Raw genomic sequence first — 17,593 nt, 5'->3', positions numbered from 1 at the left:
CTATATAAAAAAGTAAATGGACAGTGTCTTTGATGTTACCCTTTCTTTGTAGTGTTATGCTTTTATCCGTGATTTCAATTTAACATGCAAGTAATTACAAATCAGGAACAGATGGTCCAATCAAAACCTTCCTTGTAACAGATTGATCAGAAAATCACATTTAAGTATCATGCTTACTACACTACTTGTGAAAAATGATCAATTTGGTAACAAACAAAGACACTAGACAGAGCATTGTTATGCTTTAAATGTGAAGCATTGGGAGGAAAAGTTCGGTGTCCTGTAAATATGAAATCTTTTGGGTACATATTGTATCAGTAGATTCTCATTATACATTGTATCTGTTCCTTATACATTGTATCTGTGTATCTGTTCCTTATACATTGTATCTGTTCCTTATACATTGTATATTTTATTGTATATTGTCTGTGTTTCATTATACATTGTATCAGTAGATATGCTAAATGTTTATTATACATTGTGTACTTTTAACTATCATTTCATACAGTATTTAAGCTGTATTTGCCATTTTCTATGTGAAATAATTATGTACATGATACAATCTATACATTCACAAAACATGCTGTATGTTCAGCATTCAAATCCATGACATAGTATATGCTTTTCAGCTATATTGTGCGTAACTCAACTTATCATTATGTTGATATGTGATATGGTGTATCTCTTTGGAATATTTCTCAGAGCATAGGAAAATTTTAACTTTTCAATTGTTGATTTATGAATAACTTGCAAATTTTATAATTTTTTTATGGAAATGTTATTTTTTTGGAAGAAAACTGTGATTATCTTAATTTTGCAATGCAATATGTTCAATAGATATGATATTTGGTATACTTCAGCTGTGTGATTGGTTAGATCTGGTGTTTGGTATACTTCAGCAGTGTGATTGGTTAGATCTGGTGTTTTGTATACTTCAGCAGTGTGATTGGTTAGATCTGGTGTTTTGTATACTTCAGCAGTGTGATTGGTTAGATCTGGTGTTTTGTATACTTCAGCAGTGTGATTGGTTAGATCTGGTGTTTTGTATACTTCAGCAGTGTGATTGGTTAGATCTGGTGTTTGGTATACTTCAGCCGTGTGATTGGTTAGATCTGGTGTTTGGTATACAATTTACTTCAGCAGTGTGATTGGTTAGATCTGGTGTTTGGTATACAATTTACTTCAGCAGTGTGATTGGTTAGATCTGGTGTTTTGTATACTTCAGCAGTGTGATTGGTTAGATCTGATGTTTGGTATACTTCAGCAGTGTGATTGGTTAGATCTGATGTTTGGTATACTTCAGCAGTGTGATTGGTTAGATCTGGTGTTTTGTATACTTCAGCAGTGTGATTGGTTAGATCTGGTGTTTGGTATACTTCAGCAGTGTGATTGGTTAGATCTGATGTTTGGTATACTTCAGCAGTGTGATTGGTTAGATCTGGTGTTTTGTATACTTCAGCAGTGTGATTGGTTAGATCTGGTGTTTGGTATACTTCAGCAGTGTGATTGGTTAGATCTGATGTTTGGTATACAATTTACTTCAGCAGTGTGATTGGTTAGATCTGGTGTTTTGTATACTTCAGCAGTGTGATTGGTTAGATCTGGTGTTTTGTATACTTCAGCAGTGTGATTGGTTAGATCTGATGTTTGGTATACTTCAGCAGTGTGATTGGTTAGATCTGGTGTTTTGTATACTTCAGCAGTGTGATTGGTTAGATCTGGTGTTTGGTATACTTCAGCAGTGTGATTGGTTAGATCTGGTGTTTGGTATACTTCAGCAGTGTGATTGGTTAGATCTGATGTTTGGTATACTTCAGCAGTGTGATTGGTTAGATCTGGTGTTTTGTATACTTCAGCTGTGTGATTGGTTAGATCAGGTGTTTGGTATAATTCAGCAGTGTGATTGGTTAGATCAGGTGTTTGGTATAATTCAGCTGTGTGATTGGTTAGATCTGGTGTTTTGTATACTTCAGCAGTGTGATTGGTTAGATCTGGTGTTTGGTATACTTCAGCAGTGTGATTGGTTAGATCTGGTGTTTTGTATACTTCAGCAGTGTGATTGGTTAGATCTGGTGTTTTGTATACTTCAGCAGTGTGATTGGTTAGATGTGGTGTTTGGTATACTTCAGCAGTGTGATTGGTTAGATCTGATGTTTGGTATACTTCAGCAGTGTGATTGGTTAGATCTGGTGTTTTGTATACTTCAGCAGTGTGATTGGTTAGATCTGATGTTTGGTATAATTCAGCAGTGTGATTGGTTAGATCTGATGTTTGGTATACTTCAGCAGTGTGATTGGTTAGATCTGATGTTTGGTATACAATTTACTTCAGCAGTGTGATTGGTTAGATCTGGTGTTTGGTATACAATTTACTTCAGCAGTGTGATTGGTTAGATCTGGTGTTTTGTATACTTCAGCAGTGTGATTGGTTAGATCTGGTGTTTGGTATACTTCAGCAGTGTGATTGGTTAGATCTGATGTTTGGTATACTTCAGCAGTGTGATTGGTTAGATCTGGTGTTTTGTATACTTCAGCTGTGTGATTGGTTAGATCAGGTGTTTGGTATAATTCAGCAGTGTGATTGGTTAGATTAGGTGTTTGGTATAATTCAGCTGTGTGATTGGTTAGATCTGGTGTTTTGTATACTTCAGCAGTGTGATTGGTTACATCTGGTGTTTTGTATACTTCAGCAGTGTGATTGGTTAGATGTGGTGTTTGGTATACTTCAGCAGTGTGATTGGTTAGATCTGGTGTTTGGTATACTTCAGCAGTGTGATTGGTTAGATCTGGTGTTTGGTATAATTCAGCAGTGTGATTGGTTAGATCTGGTGTTTGGTATAATTCAGCAGTGTGATTGGTTAGATCTGGTGTTTGGTATAATTCAGCAGTGTGATTGGTTAGATCTGGTGTTTGGTATAATTCAGCAGTGTGATTGGTTAGATCTGGTGTTTGGTATAATTCAGCAGTGTGATTGGTTAGATCTGGTGTTTTGTATACTTCAGCAGTGTGATTGGTTAGATGTGGTGTTTGGTATACTTCAGCAGTGTGATTGGTTAGATCTGGTGTTTGGTATACTTCAGCAGTGTGATTGGTTAGATGTGGTGTTTGGTATAATTCAGCAGTGTGATTGGTTAGATGTGGTGTTTGGTATACTTCAGCAGTGTGATTGGTTAGATCTGGTGTTGGGTATACTTCAGCAGTGTGATTGGTTAGATCTGGTGTTTTGTATAATTCAGCAGTGTGATTGGTTAGATCTGGTGTTTGGTATACTTCAGCAGTGTGATTGGTTAGATCTGGTGTTTGGTATACTTCAGCAGTGTGATTGGTTAGATCAGGTGTTTGGTATAATTCAGCAGTGTGATTGGTTAGATCAGGTGTTTGGTATACTTCAGCAGTGTGATTGGTTAGATGTGGTGTTTGGTATACTTCAGCAGTGTGATTGGTTAGATCTGATGTTTGGTATACTTCAGCAGTGTGATTGGTTAGATCTGGTGTTTGGTATACTTCAGCAGTGTGATTGGTTAGATCTGATGTTTGGTATAATTCAGCAGTGTGATTGGTTAGATCTGGTGTTTGGTATACTTCAGCAGTGTGATTGGTTAGATGTGGTGTTTGGTATACTTCAGCAGTGTGATTGGTTAGATCTGATGTTTGGTATACTTCAGCAGTGTGATTGGTTAGATCTGATGTTTGGTATACTTCAGCAGTGTGATTGGTTAGATCTGATGTTTGGTATAATTCAGCAGTGTGATTGGTTAGATCTGATGTTTGGTATACTTCAGCAGTGTGATTGGTTAGATCTGATGTTTGGTATACAATTTACTTCAGCAGTGTGATTGGTTAGATCTGGTGTTTGGTATACAATTTACTTCAGCAGTGTGATTGGTTAGATCTGGTGTTTTGTATACTTCAGCAGTGTGATTGGTTAGATCTGGTGTTTGGTATACTTCAGCAGTGTGATTGGTTAGATCTGATGTTTGGTATACTTCAGCAGTGTGATTGGTTGGATCTGGTGTTTTGTATACTTCAGCTGTGTGATTGGTTAGATCAGGTGTTTGGTATAATTCAGCAGTGTGATTGGTTAGATTAGGTGTTTGGTATAATTCAGCTGTGTGATTGGTTAGATCTGGTGTTTTGTATACTTCAGCAGTGTGATTGGTTAGATCTGGTGTTTTGTATACTTCAGCAGTGTGATTGGTTAGATCTGGTGTTTGGTATACTTCAGCAGTGTGATTGGTTAGATCTGGTGTTTGGTATACTTCAGCAGTGTGATTGGTTAGATCTGGTGTTTGGTATAATTCAGCAGTGTGATTGGTTAGATCTGGTGTTTGGTATAATTCAGCAGTGTGATTGGTTAGATCTGGTGTTTGGTATAATTCAGCAGTGTGATTGGTTAGATCTGGTGTTTGGTATACTTCAGCAGTGTGATTGGTTAGATCAGGTGTTTGGTATAATTCAGCAGTGTGATTGGTTAGATCAGGTGTTTGGTATACTTCAGCAGTGTGATTGGTTAGATGTGGTGTTTGGTATACTTCAGCAGTGTGATTGGTTAGATCTGATGTTTGGTATACTTCAGCAGTGTGATTGGTTAGATCTGGTGTTTGGTATACTTCAGCAGTGTGATTGGTTAGATCTGATGTTTGGTATAATTCAGCAGTGTGATTGGTTAGATCTGGTGTTTGGTATACTTCAGCAGTGTGATTGGTTAGATGTGGTGTTTGGTATACTTCAGCAGTGTGATTGGTTAGATCTGATGTTTGGTATACTTCAGCAGTGTGATTGGTTAGATCTGATGTTTGGTATACTTCAGCAGTGTGATTGGTTAGATCTGATGTTTGGTATAATTCAGCAGTGTGATTGGTTAGATCTGATGTTTGGTATACTTCAGCAGTGTGATTGGTTAGATCTGATGTTTGGTATACAATTTACTTCAGCAGTGTGATTGGTTAGATCTGGTGTTTGGTATACAATTTACTTCAGCAGTGTGATTGGTTAGATCTGGTGTTTTGTATACTTCAGCAGTGTGATTGGTTAGATCTGGTGTTTGGTATACTTCAGCAGTGTGATTGGTTAGATCTGATGTTTGGTATACTTCAGCAGTGTGATTGGTTGGATCTGGTGTTTTGTATACTTCAGCTGTGTGATTGGTTAGATCAGGTGTTTGGTATAATTCAGCAGTGTGATTGGTTAGATTAGGTGTTTGGTATAATTCAGCTGTGTGATTGGTTAGATCTGGTGTTTTGTATACTTCAGCAGTGTGATTGGTTAGATCTGGTGTTTTGTATACTTCAGCAGTGTGATTGGTTAGATCTGGTGTTTGGTATACTTCAGCAGTGTGATTGGTTAGATCTGGTGTTTGGTATACTTCAGCAGTGTGATTGGTTAGATCTGGTGTTTGGTATAATTCAGCAGTGTGATTGGTTAGATCTGGTGTTTGGTATAATTCAGCAGTGTGATTGGTTAGATCTGGTGTTTGGTATAATTCAGCAGTGTGATTGGTTAGATCTGGTGTTTGGTATAATTCAGCAGTGTGATTGGTTAGATCTGGTGTTTGGTATAATTCAGCAGTGTGATTGGTTAGATCTGGTGTTTTGTATACTTCAGCAGTGTGATTGGTTAGATGTGGTGTTTGGTATACTTCAGCAGTGTGATTGGTTAGATCTGGTGTTTGGTATACTTCAGCAGTGTGATTGGTTAGATGTGGTGTTTGGTATAATTCAGCAGTGTGATTGGTTAGATGTGGTGTTTGGTATACTTCAGCAGTGTGATTGGTTAGATCTGGTGTTTGGTATACTTCAGCAGTGTGATTGGTTAGATCTGGTGTTTTGTATAATTCAGCAGTGTGATTGGTTAGATCTGGTGTTTGGTATACTTCAGCAGTGTGATTGGTTAGATCTGGTGTTTGGTATACTTCAGCTGTGTGATTGGTTAGATCAGGTGTTTGGTATAATTCAGCAGTGTGATTGGTTAGATCAGGTGTTTGGTATACTTCAGCAGTGTGATTGGTTAGATCTGGTGTTTGGTATAATTCAGCAGTGTGATTGGTTAGATCTGGTGTTTGGTATAATTCAGCAGTGTGATTGGTTAGATCTGGTGTTTGGTATACTTCAGCAGTGTGATTGGTTAGTTGTTTTTTAAAGCTTTGAGAGAATAACATGTTTATTGTTATTGTTTTGCTTATCCTTGTTGTAGATGATCTGATGGCATATTTTAATTACCAACACAAAGGGTCTTACAACGTTTTTATTTTTTATGTCAGTTTTAACTTATATCTTTCCTGGGAAAATATTTTGAAAAAAGGTAGTGGGCTGCACAAATCTCCATTCTTCCTGGAACCATTTAAATGTCGCTATACCTCAGGACACTCAATGGAAGTTTTCTTCAAATTGTAGATTATCATGGACTCTATATGTGCATGTTGAATTTTGACACTGATTGGATAAATGAAGTACCTTACACGTCGCCATTTAGGAATATTGCAGTTAGTCAGATAAACAAAATGGCCCACATATGGCTGTTTTGAATGTTGACAGTTAAGTATTGATAAAGAGATCAATTTTTTTCCAAAACGTGTTCGTAAATGAGGGCATTTAAGATCCTTCCAGTATCTCTTGTAAATGTCAGTGCTTGAAGGGTTTTCCTAGCGTCCTGGTGCTTTATATGTAGGCTGATTTTATGATTATCAGAAAATCTGAGTGATGAGGTGTCCAGCAGTAGAAGACGTCAGGAGATATATCATGTAGACATAACAATCACAAATGATTATTTTTTCAACATTCTTGAAGTGCCTTTGAGTTATCAATGTTGATGTATCTGTAAGATGGAACCATCTTTGTCAGACACAGGATTCCATATAATTTGTTTAAATGACATTTGTCAGCGCAAGTTGAATGGAAACTTTCTCATCTGAGCAAAGACGTTTACCCAGGTATTTGTCTGGACAAATGATATCCGCATCAAGTGAAACCTAATATTTTTAACTAGATGTAGTCAAATAAAAGATACATGAAAGTGAAGTAGACTTTAAATTTTTGAGCTTAAAAGTGTTTACTTTCCTTTGCTTTTTTGTGTCTGCAGGAGCTACTCGTGTAAGAATTCTAAATTTAGACCAACTTCTGTTCAGTTATCCATCACATAGTCATAGTCTTTAGAAATTGATATCTGCACAGCAATAGTAATGTTTATTAGAATTCTTAAATATTTTAAACGGATTTTCTTGTTGTTTCTTTCTGAGGTGATAACTAAATGTTGTGAACACATATCCATCAGGTTTATATTTTATTCCTAGAATTTCTTGATTTGTTTTGTTTTCAAATATGGACATTGTTAGCTTGTATGTATGCAGTGAATTTGTTTTCTTTAATGTATTTAAAAATAAGTGGTGTAGTTAGTGTGATATTATGCAGTGTCATTTTAAAAATTGTCCAAAAATAGAGTAGCAGTATGGAATTAATGGCTCGGTGATTTAGAGAGCAGATTGTGTACTTGTCTTTGTCAGTCCTGATAAAAGAATCCTATAAAACATTTTTATTGCATATATATATATGTATATATACTACAAAAAAGAAATTCAACCTATAAGACTAGTAAAAATGACTTGTACACTTATGAGGTGTAAACACCAAAGTTTTTGACTTTTGTAATGATGTCTTTGGCTTTATGGAAAAAGTACCTGCAAACATTTCCTGATTTACCGATCCTGAAGAAGTACTGTAACAGTCACAAACTCTATACATTATCTTCGTTTAGCAATATCAATGCACATTTAGCTAGGGCAATATGTCTTTTTTTTATATGGATTATTATTATTCTGTTTCATAAATAAACAGTCTGTAGAACGTATTGAGTTTGTTTATACTTCTAAACAACAAAGAGCGTAGGATGAACTATTAGTGTGTCCCTTACTGCGTTATATGCCAAAGTTCAAGGTAACTTCAGTTCAAATGTATCATTGTCTGAAGTAAAAAACAAGTATACATGTTTTTCTGCCTAACTGACTTTCTTGTTGAAACTATGAGTTTATATTCCGTAAGAATAGCTGATCACATCAACCTACTTTGAATTATCTACTACTTACTACGATATCAGAAGAAATTAATATATTCACCTAAAAGGAAGGGAAAATTGAGCATTTTGACCTGCAGATTTAAAAAATGTCTACATAACTGAGGAACTTATCAGCAAGAAATTATACAAGCTCATAAACAAGAGGCCCAAGGGGCCTTAACGGTCACCTGAGGAATATGTCAATAATCTGGGGATTTTAAAATGTTGCAAAAATGTAACAACACTTGTGCAGGACCAAGTGTAAAACATCTGTACCAAGTTTGAACATGACCCACCCAATGGTTCTTGAGAGGAAGTCCATAATGTCTTAGCCAAAAAGAGGCCAGGGTGGCCATCTTGGATTTTGAATCGTCCCAAAAAATTAAAACACTTGCCAGGACCTTGTGTAGAACATTCGTATCAAGTTTCCCGTTTTCCTCTCTCCTGGGGCCCCTATTGGGGCCACTCTCTTTTTCTTCGCAAACTTGAAGCGGCTTCCCATGGGGATGCTTTGTGCCAAGTTTGGTCAAAATCCATCCACTGGTTCTTGAGAAGTAGTCATTTAATTAAGGTTTTTACATATGGCCCCTTTTACACCCCTTATGGGCCCCAAAGGGGACATTATCACTTTTTTCAACATAATTTCATATGACCTTCACTAAGGGATGCTGTCTAGCAAATTTGGTTGAAATTGGTCAAAGTTGTATTTTCTACCCTTTTTAGCGCCCCCTAGTGGGGCCGTTTTTTTTAACCTGATTTTTTTTTTTTTTTCATTTGCAAACTTTGTAGACCTTGCCATAAGGACCCTAAATATCAAATATGAATTTAATCTGACTGTTGGTTCATGAGGAGAAGATTTTTAAAGATTTACCTAATTTTACCCCCTTTTTCCCCCTCCTGCGGCCCCTATTGGGGCCACTCCCTTTTTCTTCGCAAAGTTGAAGCGGCTTCCCATGGGGATGCTTTGTGCCAAGTTTGATCAAAATTCATCCAATGGTTCTTGAGAAGAAGTCATTAAAAGAAGGTTTTTACATATGAACCCTTTTACACCCCTTATGGGCCCCAAAGGGGACATAATCACTTTTTTCAACATAATTTCATATTGTCCTCACTAAGGGATGCTTTCTACCAAATTTGGTTGAAATTGGTCAAAGTTGTATTTTCGACCCTATTGGGGCCATGCCTTTTTTCTTTGCAAACTTGAAGCGGCTTCCCATTTGTGCCAAGTTTGGTCAAAATCCATTCAGTGGTTCTTGAGAAGAAGTCGAATATGGGAAAAGTTAACAACGCACGACGACAGGCAAATCATGATGGCAATAAGTCACCATGAGCCTTCGGCTCAGGCGACCTTAAAAATGAGTATTTGAACCTGCAAATTAGAATGTCTACATGACATGACTTATCGGCAAGACATTTTACATAAACATATCAAAACTGAGTACTCTGACCTATGGATTAGAATGTCTACATGACTTATCAACTTTTTGGTAAAACATTATTAAATAACTGACAACATCTCTAATGAATAATAGAAGACATATTTAGTCTGTGTAGATTGTTTATTGGTGTCTAACCACATGGCAACAAGCTGTATCAATGACACTCACCCGAGACAGAGCAAAAGCAACCACTTCCCTAAATGATTGGTTCAAATAACAATTGTGTAGGCTTTTTACCAAATAGTTTAACAGTCAAATTATATAGGTCACTGGTACACAGTGCAACTCAAGTCATTGGTGCACCACTTACAGTCCAATTAAACTATTCTCTAGTGCACCATATATATTTTCAAACTCAGTAAGTCATTGGGGTACCACTTATATCGTCCAAATCAGTAAGTAATCAGTGTACCACTTAAATCCTCCAACTGAATTAGTCACTGCTGTAATATTTACATAATTCTTTAATAGTTCTTCTATAGTGTGTAACTCAGTATGTCAACTAGTGGACCATTTCTAGTGTCTACATCTATATATAGTCTAACTCAATATCACAGGTGTACCATTCCTATAGTCCAACTGAATGTCTATGATGTTCCACTTATTAGTCACTCTCTGTAAGTCACTGGTGTACCATCTATACAGTCCAACTCAATATGTCACTGGTGTACCTTCTACATAGTCCAACTCAATATGTCACCGGTGCACCTTCTACATAGTCCAACTCAATATGTCACTGGTGTACCTTCTACATAGTCCAACTCAATATGTCACTGGTGCACCTTCTACATAGTCCAACTCAATATGTCACCGGTGCACCTTCTATATAGTCCAACTCAATATGTCACTGGTGCACCATCTATATAGTCCAACTCAATATGTCACTGGTGCACCATCTACATAGTCCAACTCAATATGTCACTGGTGCACCTTCTATATAGTCCAACTCAATATGTCACTGGTGCACCATCTACATAGTCCAACTCAATATGTCTATGGTGCACCATCTATACAGTCCAACTCATTGTCACTGGTGCACCATCTATATAGTCCAACTCAATATGTCATCGGTGCACCTTCTACATAGTCCAACTCAATATGTCTATGGTGCACCATCTATACAGTCCAACTCAATATGTCTATGGTGCACCATCTATATAGTCCAACTCAATATGTCATCGGTGCACCTTCTACATAGTCCAACTCAATATGTCTATGGTGCACCATCTATACAGTCCAACTCAATAATGTTTCTGGTACAACATCTATAAAGTAATTTGTCATCCACAATTCTATAGGTCAAAGTGCATCATCTAAAAGAGTCTAACATAATGGGTTACAGCTCTCTGCTACAACGAGATGCATACAAATATATCTGTGGTACATAATGTATCAGTCACAGCTCTACAACAATCAGTATTGCACATTACAGTGTATGGGAAAATGTCTTGTACCTTAATTATTGCAGTGTAAGGACAATGCCAATACCTTAAGTATTACAGAGTAGGAAAAATGTCAATACCTTAAGTTTTACAATGTAGGAAAAATGTCAATACCTTAAGTATTACAGTGTAGGGAAAATGTCAATACCTTAAGTTTTACAGAGTAGGAAAAATGTCAATACCTTAAGTATTACAGTGTAGGGAAAATGTCAATACCTTAAGTATTACAGTGTAGGAAAAATGTCAATATCTTAAGTTTTACAGAGTAGGAAAAATGTCAATACATTAAGTATTACAGTGTAGGAAAATGTCAATACCTTAAGTATTACAGTGTAGGGAAAATGTCAATACCTTAAGTATTACAGTGTAGGGAAAATGTCAATATCTTAAGTATTACAATGTAGGGAAAATGTCAATACCTTAAGTATTACAGTGTAGGAAAAATGTCAATACCTTAAGTATTACAGTGTAGGGAAAATGTCAATACCTTAAGTTTTACAGTGTAGGAAAATGTCAATACCTTAAGTATTACAGTGTAGGAAAATGTCAATACCTTAAGTATTACAGTGTAGGGAAAATGTCAATATCTTAAGTATTACAGTGTAGGGAAAATGTCAATACCTTAAGTGTTACAGTGTATGAAATGTCAATACCTTAAGTGTTACAGTGTATGAAAAATGTCAATACCTTAAGTTTTACAGTGTAGGGAAAAATGTCAATACCTTAAGTATTACAGTGTAGGGAAAAATGTCAATACCTTAAGTATTACAGTGTAGGAAAAATGTCAATATCTTAAGTTTTACAGAGTAGGAAAAATGTCAATACCTTAAGTTTTACAGAGTAGGAAAAATGTCAATACCTTAAGTTTTACAATGTAGGAAAAATGTCAATACCTTAAGTATTACAGAGTAGGAAAAATGTCAATACCTTAAGTATTATAGTGTAGGAAAAATGTCAATACCTTAAGTACATGCACATTAATCAACAAGTGTATCAAACTAAAGCATATTCCATATTAAGACATGATCAACCATTGGTCATTCCTTTTATTGATAGGACCATGGACAAATACTTAAATAGATATGTCCATACGATGTTCCTTATATTAAGATGACTTTGGAAAACTCCTTTCAACTAATTACAAACAGACACAAAAAAAATGACAAAATGTGTCAAACCAATATATTTTTAGAACAATTCTGCTGTATTGTGGGTCAACATGCATTGAAGCTGATAGTTACATTAACATACAATAAGTATAAAACACTTAATCATCATCATATCACCTAATCCAACACAATTTATCACCACATCATATTAACAAAAATAACATTAACCAAGCAAATGCTTTTCTTACACATTTTGATTACTTTTGGACTTATATTTTAATGATAAACAACATGATTTTCAAAAATTTGCAAATAGAATGAAAGTTACTGAACCAATGTTTGTTGGGAGGGGAGTTTTTATCTTGCATTCAGCCCAGTTGTACTGGGTCACCTACACTAATATAGCCTATTCTCAAGTACCTTGTTGGAAAAAGTAAGAATCGTATAACTTAACAAGGAATCATTAAGTGGATATGATCTGTTATTGTATCAACTAAAAAAATTTAAAAACTGATAAAAGAAAATTTTCTTGGTTCTAATCTGATGTTCAGACCAAACATTCCCAAACCTCAAGATCTTTCAAAGCTAATAAGTCCTAAACATTAATGGGGTGTCTAGTACAATTGATTATACATCATTTCTTACAAAATGAACAATAAGTTTTCCAACAATTATTACAAATGATGGATTATTAGACACAGAAGAGATAGTTTGTGATCAGCCAGGAATGACCAGTAGGTCTAAGTAATACCAATAAAACTCTGTTTCTGAAATAAATTCCAGAAAAAAAAAGAAGAAAAAAAAAACTAAACTTTTAGAACAAAAATGACTAATTATGTGTTATCAATACTATTGTATGTGGTATCAGCTGTAAACTATTTCTCCATACATAACCATGTTAACTGATAAATTAACAAAATCACCACACACTAGGATTATAGTATTTAGTATCAACATCTTTATTAGATGTAGTTGTGTATTAAAATCTGACTAGTACTTGAAAAATTGATATTGTAGGATCTAATCTGCAGAAATGTTTGCTGTCAGATATATCCAGAGGGCCCATTTCTAGGCAGTATCTCTGTAATCTGTAATCAAACCAAGGTTTTGTTTCCTACAGTGATTACACTCATAAGTTACAATTAATGATACTTACAACTAACCCAAAAGACAAGGCCTTGATGTAATAAAGGAAATTCTTTACAGTAAAATAGAATGGAACTTATTAAGATGATTCAAGTATGTTACACACACATAACCTCACACATCATACACCCAAGTCTGCATAATCAGAGCCCAGATTATGGACATATTTCACTCAAAAGTAGTCCAATACATGTGTGAAGGCTGAGGCATGAGAAAACCTGTTATGTCTGTAAAGTGAAACACTGCTAGCATTTGACCAGTTATTTTTACAATGGCAATGATTTGTATATATGTTTATACAATTCATAAAGGAAATGCACTTATTATATACAATTTGTACTTTTAACAAAGCGTGGTAGAGACTGAAATGCTCAATTGCCAAAAAAATTTAATAAAAATATTAAACATAATTCAGATTAAACATCTTTTCTCAATTTCTCCACAATAACAAATCTTGATGAGATAAAACTATGGATACAATAACAGACAACAAAAACAAGTAATAGAGAGAAATGTACTAAGGTTAAATAGATCACAGCACACCAGGAGTTTATATCACCATTTACATGAAGACAGGGCCAGTTAAAGCCTCCCATCGACTCAATATGTATCATATTCACTCACAAAAAATTATATATATGGCATTCATCAACATGGTAAAATAAAATCTGTCTGGTCTGAGAGATACACAAAGAAAAAGATGTACAAGGAAAAAGTCCGAACAGATTTGGACTTCATGATACAACAAGAGGATGACTATCTCGATTAATATACTAATATAGTACACAGCAGGAACAGAAGCAAGTCAAACCGTGCTTTACTGTATCAATCTTAGATGCAAGAATCAAATGCAAACCTTGCTTGTGAGGAAGAAAACACTTTTATATTACATAAACAGGTACCATATATAAAATCTCAGTTTACACAAAAATGTTGCTCCTAAATGACTAGATAACACTTCATAATCTTCTAAATGGTATTAATAGCAGAAACAAAACTTAAGTGTGCCCAATATCTACAGCCAGTGAGAAGGGCCATTTCTAGTCTCAAATCGTTATTGAAGTAGAGTTCTAGTGACTATGTTTGGTGTACCAATATCTTTTAGCCAGTGAGAAGGGCCATTTCTAGTGTCAAATTATTATTGAAGTAGAGTTCTAGTGACTATGTTTGGTGTACCAATATCGACAGCCAGTGAGAACGGCTGTCTCCAGCCTAAAATTACTGTCTACTATTACTATCTGCTTGGCCACAATGAACTGGGAATATATAGCCTCACTAGATACTTGAAATCAAAACAATTCCTCACAGTGCAACACCTCATATCTTCACTAAGTGGAGAGATGGAATGAGACTATAACTTTACCATAGGTTGGATGTTTATGTATCTAATTGCATTTTGTAAAGTGATCTCTGTTAAAACTGAAAGTAGAATGTCTGCTGACAGGGTACACTAACACCTACACAAAAATCTATAAACATTGAACAGATCCCTAGAAAATATCACAAAAGAATTTTCACTTCAGGGCTAGCAAATCAACATACAATTTAGTACAGAGCTATCTTTACTCTAAAGCCATTCAAAATCAATACAAGGAAATGATGTAGGATACAAACACTGAAAAAAAAAACACTTAACAATTAATATATTTTAAATATATAGCTAGGAATGGAAACACTGAAACTTAATAGGATAAACATATGGATCTACACTGACAACAAGGGACTAGGTATTTAGGGCACCTGTAACAAGCAGTCTCATACAAAACTGCAAACAGGAGCCATTTAAAAGCTAAAACAATGTTGATCAATAAAACAAAATGAGGATTTCCATGGTGATACGACCTAACATCAAACCAGACTAACAGTACCAAGATCTATCTCACACTTTGTATACCTATATACAGTAGCACACATACCAGGCACGACACATGTACACTTGTATATACAGTAACACACATACCAAGCACGACACACATACACTTGTATATACAGTAACACACATACAAAGCATGACACACATACACTTGTATATACATTAACACACACCAGGCACGACACACATACACTTGTATCTACAGTTACAAACATACCAGGCACGACACACATACACTTGTGTATACAGTTACAAACATACCAGGCATGACACATGTACACTTGTATATACAGTAACACACATACCAGGCATGACACATGTACACTTCTATATATGGTAACACACATACCAGGCATGACACATAACTATTACATAAGGTACCGAGATCTATCTTACACTTTGTACACTTGCATAAACAGTAACAAACATACCATACCATAGAACTGAGATCTATCTCCCACTTTCTATACTTGTACAAAATAACACAAACCAGATATGACTCTGTGTCTCCCAATATAACCCCTACTTTAACTTTACATCTGCCTTGTGTAAGAAAATGCTAAAATACAAAACTGATAATTCTTGATCTTAAATTACTATTTTGAAAGAAAATCAAAGGTAAGATGGAGTCTTGAACAAAGTCATTTTAGAGTACAAACCCTGTTACTAAAACAATAAATGATGTTGATTATAAACTCTCATACTATGTTAACCTAATAGCAATTAAACTAGGATTATTTCAGCATTCTTAAACCCAAACTACCTCTAGAAATGAAAAAAAAAAACACGGGAATATTAAATATACAACTATTATGATAAATTATACTGTGTAAAATTGATTCTGTTATGAACACCTTGGCTAAATATACATATGATTTAAAATCACGTAGATTCACCATTCATCTACATGTCAATATACAAATTACTCCTGAAGAGATCACAATAAAAAAGATGATTCATCTCTAACACTGCGTAACACAGCTGATTGGTCATCAACTGTACATTATCATACATCACACAAAGGAGCATGCATAAAATATTTCGAACTCGGTGCGTCACAAAAATAAAAATATCTTAATGTGTAAGGCAAGACTACTCCAGTAGGTAAGATTCACAACAAGCTTTACAAGAGGGTGAACAACTTCTCCACATTATATAGCCACTGAACACATTTGCACATTGACTCATCCAAGTTGTTTCTAAATTGACATGTGACCCTAAACAATTCTAAAAACTGAATTCCAACACTTTTTAATAAAACATTTTCCAGATTTTTTGTGTTGTTATGATGAAACTGCTGTGTTATAGGACTATTGCACAGGCACTATATATCTATACCTTGATTACAGCAGTGTGCCATGATAATTAAGTCTTGTCACCATATTTACAAATCTGTAAAACAAGAATTAATCTGTATCAGTGTGTACTTCATAAATCATATATACCATATATAACACCCAAATTGTTACACAAACAACAGTATACTGTTAATATTAAAATTTGTATGTAAAAGGCATCTCACTGTTATTGCACTCTACACTGAACCCTACAAAACTTTATCTAATCCAAACCCTACAGAATGATGCACAATTCCAATCCTCTCTGTACAACTTCGCAGCAATTTAAAGCTTGTCTTTCCAGATAAATATCTAACACAAGAATTAGAGATTCAGTAGACAGTAAACTTGTCTGCTGTTGGTTGCTCACAAATATTGAAGATACGACTATGGGAGCAGAATGAAGGATACCAAGTTTAAATCAGAAATGTGCAAAAAAAAAAAAATTAAAAATTCAGATTTAGGGGAAAAAAATTGGAAATGATGATAACAATCAGCCTGTGGAAGGAAAAACTGAAAATGGTTTTGAATTAGTAATAAGTAGTCCCTCACTTGGATCAAAGCTGAAGCATACACTTCAACTTGGAGCATGGAAATGTTTTCAGGGGATAGGAATCCTTACTTAAAGTTCAAGTTTCTGAATAATACAGAATCTGGGGTAAACCAAACTAAGGAGTGGGTGAAATTCATGAACAATGAAAACCACCATAAAACAGATTCTAATGTGGAAAATCAAGACAAATATCACAAGTGGGGACAATGTCATAAAGGAAAAAAGCCCAGTAAATTTTAGGAGAGTTCTGCATGATATTTAAAGAAAGGCAATGTACAAGGCCATTTTTTATAAACAAATTTTTACTAAAATTATGAGCTTTTATATGTATTAAAGGAATATTCTGCACTAGTTTTGTACCATTTAAACTTCTTTCAAATAACTTTTAAAACTACTGCCAACATCAAAATATCTTTCCTAAGATTGATTTAGACAGGCAAAATTAGTGGAAATACCAAGTCCCTGCCAATATCAAATTAGACTGTCAAAATATATCACATGTGGGAAACTCAGTCAAAGACTAGATCATAGATTTTACACAAAGTATTGGGTAAATACACAGGTGTTTACAATGTTCAATTACCACTGATCGGATCAGGGTTCCATTACTTTAACATATTTCTTGTTGATTTTAAAACATGTACAAAGA

General features: G+C 35.0%; 1 long non-coding RNA gene across 1 annotated transcript; it reads right to left on the bottom strand.

Annotated features, from left to right (window-relative positions):
- Nucleotides 1-9,585: 9,585 nt before the first annotated feature.
- Nucleotides 9,586-15,467, bottom strand: LOC132549098 (uncharacterized). The gene is made up of 2 exons (XR_009554166.1): nt 11,580-15,467; nt 9,586-11,547 (listed from the first exon to the last, which is right to left on the bottom strand). It is a non-coding gene; the product is annotated as an uncharacterized LOC132549098 (long non-coding RNA).
- Nucleotides 15,468-17,593: the final 2,126 nt, after the last annotated feature.

The sequence above is a fragment of the Ylistrum balloti genome, unplaced genomic scaffold (assembly GCF_031769215.1).
Source record: "Ylistrum balloti isolate Yb309-2 unplaced genomic scaffold, AGI_CSIRO_Ybal_v1 Utg370042, whole genome shotgun sequence".
NCBI classification, from domain to species: Eukaryota; Metazoa; Mollusca; class Bivalvia; order Pectinida; family Pectinidae; genus Ylistrum; species Ylistrum balloti.
This window is presented reverse-complemented; position numbering and strand designations above follow the sequence as displayed.